Source organism: Notothenia coriiceps, unplaced genomic scaffold (genome assembly GCF_000735185.1).
Source record: "Notothenia coriiceps isolate Sejong01 unplaced genomic scaffold, NC01 NC01_scaffold00012900, whole genome shotgun sequence".
Taxonomy (NCBI): Eukaryota; Metazoa; Chordata; class Actinopteri; order Perciformes; family Nototheniidae; genus Notothenia; species Notothenia coriiceps.
In genome coordinates, this window is record NW_011345601.1 from 52,473 (window position 1) to 59,422 (window position 6,950).

The following is a 6,950-nucleotide window of genomic DNA, read 5'->3' on the forward strand; positions in this document are numbered from 1 at the left end:
AGTTACAAATACTACTAGAGGTTTCACCTGGTACTTTTTAAGTTAAGCTAAACTACCACTTACATCCTACAATAATCTAAAGTGTCTTTTAATTAATTGTTTTGGTTTTCAGGAATTTGTTTGTCACGCTTATCAACCTTATTTTGATTTCAGCAAAAAAGGTCTGAAACATCGGCTGTTTGGTACCGAACAAGCATCAAACAGGAAACGTAAGAAGTTAGCAACTAGCTAGGGAACTTAGTAGAGCATTTAGCCACTAAAAAGCCAGATCTTTTCTTTATTAGGTGGTGGAGACCAACACAGAGGTAAAAGGAAAACATATTGGACTTACTGTATTACGGGTCATGAAACATAACTTTAAATACGTTATTATGTTTCTTCTTTGTGTCTGCAACTGTTTGCTAACACGCTAACCATACAGTGATCATATGTAAATTCTGTGTTTACAGCTTATTCCACAAGCCCTAAATGGCCCATAACTTTTTCTTTTTTTAATTAAACATGAATGTGTACAACTTTGAATACATGGTCTGCTGTACTACATTCCTATTACTGATGAATACGTTTTACAGTCAATAAACTATTATGACAAAAACAACATTATCTAAGGTTTTTTGTAATCTGTTTGTATGAAATCAATCTTACCACAGTCAGCATGTTAAAACAAACTAGTGTGTGTTCAGCAGCTTTGTAGGAACTGTGTGCTGTTGTCCTCTGATGAACTCCAGTCAGATCAACAGGTGTATATTCTCTTCCGTCTCGTCTGTGTGTTCATCCATCAGGTGAAAGTGAGTCAGTGGAGTCTCACCTTGACATACAGCTGCTGGAACTCCTCCAGGTTCAGGCGTCCGGTGGGACAGTCCTTCAGGAAACCCTTGTACCACTGCTTCAGCTCATGTTCATTAAACTCTGTGTTCTTCACCAGGTCCTCCATCACTTCAGGGGTCAGCTTGCTGTTCTGTTTCCCCATTTTGCCTGCGAAAAGGCCACACACATAAAAAAAAACAGATTAGTTCATGATTATAAGCACCTTTCAGAATACAAAGAGGTACCTTTTTATAAAGTGATGAAACTAGAAGTGTGATGGTGGAAGGAAGAGTGACTTATGAATGCTAAAAACAGATTCCTAGAAAACTCTAAAAGTGTGAACCAAAGCTTTAATCTAAAAATAAGTGTAATATAATGAACAGGGACAGTCTCACATGATGGTTAGTCCAGTACTGTTATTTCTTCATGAGGAAAGGGTCAGTTCAAACACTTACAACTTCTGTCTTCCTTTGATCCGCTGCTTGCCCTATTTTCTTTTATTTCGTTAGCCTAATATTTAAATAGCATGTTCAAATCAAATTTCAAGCCTTAAGGTTATTACTTTCCAAATGGAGAAAATCTCACTTCCAAATGAAACTCTTTGAATGTGGAAAGGGTCATAATGGCATCATAACATAGTTGGCTCTCTGTGACTTTTCAGAAAAACTGAAATGTGTTTTAGTGTTAATTGTCTGCATCGGCACAGTGCTGATGCTGCCACTTCACCTCCTTGAGTACATTAACCAATATGTAATGATCATAATTAGCAAAAGATGGTTCAAGTTTTTGGAAACATTTCTATTTCTCATTGCTTAGAGGATCGTTAGACCTCTTATGGGACAGACTGGCAGCAGCAGTGTGTGTGGTGTGCACAGAGGTGAGGTGAGGAGACCCGGGCAAGCATCCAACGGGTGCTGCAGGCATATACTGAGGACATGCTGCGTTGGTTTTTGCAAAGCATAATTTAAGGATGCTTATTTAAATCGACTATGTTTTTAAAGCATGATATAGGTTTTTGGATTGATTTTGTACATTCAAGGTTGTAAATAGTTTCATTTGTGTTACAATACGCCAAGTAAAGAAACTATGCCAACACCTAAAGCTCACCTGGGACTAATATCACTTTTATGCCTTTTTTGACTGCCAATGTTACATTATTGCTGCATGAGGTTACGTGCAATGAATGTTTTCAATACTTTCCCAGTGGTGATTTTATAATAACTTAATAGACTAAAAATGAAACATCTACAAGTTTAGGATTTAGGATGAATTAACCACATTTCCACAGAAAATAGATCTACACTAGATGTCAAAGAAAAAACTCACCACCAAGGTGGTTTTCCAAAATGGTCCCTCCTCAGAATAACAAAAATAGAGTTCAGTAAGACAGCGCCATACAAATAAAGAAGTAAGGTCAGAAAGAATGAAAACCAGCAGTTGGATTTAGAAGTGAGGATATCAATATAAAATGTTAAGTGAACTTCACACATTGATACGCAACAGAAAATATATTTATTTGAGGTGGTTATCAGTTTGCCGGCAGGATTTCCGAAAAAACTACAGATCCAAATGTAATGAAACTTGATGGAAGGGTGCGGCATGGAACAACCAATCAATTGTTGAGCCAAATCGTGGCAAATACACGCACACATTTTCACTGGAACAGCCTAAACGTAATTCTTCGCTCACTGATTGCCCTTTTATTTTGTCATTAATTAGATAAAACGTGCTATACCTCTCGTATAGAGCTTTAAAAGGACAGTTTGACATTTTGGCAAACACCCTTATTTGCTTTCTTGATGAAAGTTAGATGAGAGGATCGATGGCGCTCTCCCCGGAGAGTCAAGATCAATCTTCTCATCTAACTCTTGGCCGGAACCCAAATAAGCTTATTTCCCCAAAATGCAAAACTATTTGTTTAGGCTTCTATCTGGATGGAATTGGGGAGGGAGTAGTGTTTGTTTTATTGTGATAAAGAGATGTGTGTATATTTTTCATACAGGCATCAATATACACAGGGGTCAGACTATTTTTGGGAAGTTGTGGAATGGAGGCATGAGGTAGTTCAGTGTGTGTGTGGGCTATTATGTGATCTCATTTAGTTATCTGCGGTGTTGACAAAGAAGCGGAACAGTACAGAGACTGCCCCATCGATCAGAAAAGTTGTCCTTTGTGAATTGAGAGAAAATGAAAATAAACTATTTTTTCATTTCACAAAGAGTCCTTAGAACCTTTCCAAGCAGCTCAGACAGTCCCTGAACCACAATTTGGAAACCATTTGTTTAAGACGGATAGATTTTCTTTGCCCTGAGGCTGAAATCCAATTTTAAAAACTGCTTTGAGCCAGGCTTGACCCAGGTTCACCAAGGACTCATAATGAACAAAGCGTAAATACACCTTATGACTGATCATGCTTCCATACTGCATGTATACTAAAACGCTCAATACAAAAGAAGTGATTCATTTGTTAGGAATTAAACCACTGCAGGTAAGACAATGGCGACGTTGTTCTAATATTAATAAGGCATGTACTTATTGGATAACGGTGAATAGAAAACGCTATTTAATCAGGGAAACAATGCAACAATTTCATTTAAAAAAAGAAAAAAAAGAATCCTATTAAATGTAATAGCTTCAGGGGGATGCAACCTAAAAATCACAGACAAACAAACACGCACGCACGCACGCACGCACACACACACACACATACACACACACACGTACGTATTGATGAATTATTAAGGGATATGCAGCATTTTCGGTCACCTGCATTTGTGTGAAGCAAGGACCTTAATACAGGATATTGATAATGAGCTTTGAGCTTAAAAAGCCTTCATTTAAAAATGGACACTTGACATAAAAAAATCTTGATATCATCGAAACACATTTGCCACGAATTATGGGTACTTTATTTAGGTGAGAGACACTTCGGTACATAAAGCCACAGGACCATTATATCCCCGACTTTTCCCCTACGTGTGCAGCCCTCTCTGGACCAATATGCAGTCTAATAACATGCTGTGTGTGAGGAGATCATTCTCTGTAAAGTAGCTATGCCACAGTAATATGAACACAAAAGTGTTCAGATAAAAACCTTGCACCTCTCAAATAGAAGCTTTTTGGCAGCAAATAAATCAGCCGTGTGTTAATGTGACCTGCAGAGCAGCCTAAGTGCATTCAGATGCCTCTGAAAAAGAAAGGAGAGGAAGTTGGACTATTCCCTCCTCCATAACTGACCCTGTGTGTGTTTCAGTGTGGAAAACAAAAAAAGTGGTGTTCTGAAATGTTTCAACAGTAACTAAAATGATTCAGCAGCATAACTGTTCGTCTAGAGTTCAGAATATGTCTCTTTGATATGTGAAAATGATGCGAACACATCAATTTAAGGACAGAAACATTGGCATGCCCTTGCATAAGTGTTTGTCATTTGAGTAAATGTTTTATTTCTTGGGAGAGTGGACAATTTTCTCTTCGGTTCAACATGATTTAATAAAAAACATTTATGATACTAACACCATTTATGGTAGATCTTTGGGACGAAGAATGCCATCACTAGAAGTAACAAGCTAATGCTAGGCTATAAACGAACTTCATCACAGTGGGCTGACTGCTGGCGAATGACTCATGATAAGCTAAAGGGAGCTAATGTTAGGCGTAATGATGTGTCCTAGTGAAATTCAGTCAATTGTTAGCAACTCCTGTTTTTATGACACACAGAAGCTTTAGACAATAATCACTGGAATAATTACTGATGTAAATGATGTCGTAGAACAAAACGTGAACATCTCTTCAGCTTGTGTTAACCACAGATCTTATTACAGGTGTCCAATGAAAAGAGTTTAAAATGCTAACTCATATCTCGGTTTAAGGACTCATTCCTGCACCTCTCTAGTTTCCCAGTTTTCCCAAAAATATTTTGTTACTCCAGTGAGTGCAACAAAAATATTCCAAAAAAGAATTTGATAATGGAATAATTAGAATGATCCTGAAGCATGAATCAGTATGCTACCCAGTGTTCAGCTTCTGTCCCAAGGGTTAACAACCACGCACTGACTAGAGAATTGTAAATTAGAATATCAGACCTGCAGCAATACTAATTACCATGCAGTTATGGGTTGAACTTTACTGTCTGAATATGTCAACTCTTTTCTCTGTGCGTAGCGATCAGAAACACCCTGCTACATGAAACGTCCCTAAGTGCTGCAGTGAAAGTGAGGAGGCAGCGCAGCCTGACAGCAAGTTGCCAACACTGTTCTGTTACAACACGGGCTGCCAGACAGGGTGGGCTGAGCCTGGGCACTGCAGCTTCAGAGGGAGACAGGTGTGTTCCCCGAGAGATGTGCACTGCCATAACGTGCCTGTGTGGGTGTGTGTGCACGTCCGTTTGTACCTAAACAGCAGGTATGTGAATGAATGCACGTATACAATTGTTCATAGTATGTAAAGGTATTTGTGTGCAACCTACGGAAAACATCATTAAGTATTAATCTAATGTAGTGCATTTGAAGGCATCACAAGCATCAGCATATTGTCAGCATACACAACTTCGAAAAGCATCCGGGGAATTATTACGTTGAAAGATGCAAAATGATATGTTCATTCACTTCTAATATGCACACAATATGCACAAAGTTGCATGCACCATAATGCACTCGTCTTTTCTCATGCATGCAACAAGCAGCAGAGCAGATCCTGCATCTGTATAATGTCTGGTGGCCCAGCTTTACGTCACCATCCATGATATTTCTTTCCATGTCATACAATAAACTGCTATTGTGATAAGATGCGATTACTTTACTTCTTGCACAATAATTTATCTCCAGTGTTTATTTAGGATGTACCAGAAAGAAAACTAACACTTAAATAAATCACACATTTTTTTAATACCGCCCACTCAGCTCTGCTTATATAAAATCTGCAACTGCACAACCTCAAGTGACGCAAGTGGCAACATGGTATGGCCGAGCACTTTCACAACATCATCTTCCTACGCCTTTTACTTTGTAAAGACTTCTGAGTTGTGTGACGGTCAGTTTGGCCCAAAGAGAATACACATTTTTGTGCAGGTTACCAAGGTACTAGGAGTTTATGATCAAATCTGTCTTCCATATCAGACCGTTGCCTAATTGTCAATTTTCAGAGCTATGCGAGAGCCTCTCTCATTTTTCTTTTGAACATGCATCAACCTTGTACTGCAATAGAAGAAGGAATGGAATGAAAAACATCTTTAAATGTTTGATAACTGAACAAATATTCCCCCTTAGCAACTGCTTGACAATCAACAGCCTGCAAATGTGATAATGATGAAATCCCCTCTATATATCCAGGTACAAATTATTTAGCAGTAAAAGATGTACAAGCATAAGCTGCGTAAATCACAGTTAAAAGGATAAATGCTAGGAAAGTGATGTGAAAAAAATCATGATATTTGATGGATTCAGAGGCATGACTCTTTTTAGCACACAACACTGAACACACCCCTACCTCCCCCCTGTTAGTTCTTAATTCTATGCTTGGATGGGAATGGTTTGCACCACTTACTCACTTCTACAAGGGGGGAAAAAGCAAGCAGCAAGCTTCATAATCAGCAGATGTCAGTGCTTCATTTTAGCTAAAAAAAAAAAAAGAGTCTGGGACGAGACACTAGGCTGCAGAGCGATGCAGAGCAGAGCAACACACCTGAGTCATTACCCTTTGTCTTCTAGCCCACTGGGAGACACAATGACAATAAATCATAGCTGTATCTGCAGACAGGTGTGGACTGACACATTTTACAGTCCTGTTACAACCAGACCTGCCCCCAAGCCGGGCGGTTGGCTAATATATATCTGTCCCTTCACCAGCATTTACAAACAGGGGATGACCTTGAGATGCAGGCAGAGCCCTAGCCAAGAGAAGCAACATTAGATAGGAATAATGCAGTTAGAGGGTTTGATCCAGGTAAATCTGGGAGATTTCTGTGTAATCCTGCTGCCTTTATTGTCTAGAAATGTGTGTTGTGTATGTGAATGAATGTGTGTTTGTCTGTGTAGGAGAGGTGGGGGAACAACACGCATACAGTAGAGGCTGGTGGATGATTGATTTGCAAAAAAGTGGCTTCCTTGTGAGGATGATGTGGGCTAAAGGACATACCACCCCCCCCC

The 6,950-nt window shown here is 39.1% G+C and overlaps 1 long non-coding RNA gene across 1 annotated transcript in view; it reads right to left on the bottom strand.

Annotated features, from left to right (window-relative positions):
- Positions 1-901: 901 nt before the first annotated feature.
- Positions 902-6,950, bottom strand: part of LOC104947664 (uncharacterized) — a 6,950-nt gene continuing 901 nt past the window's right edge. Inside the window, exon 2 of the long non-coding RNA XR_798589.1 lies at positions 902-975. This is a non-coding gene — a long non-coding RNA (uncharacterized lncRNA). The remainder of the gene's footprint in view (positions 976-6,950) is intronic.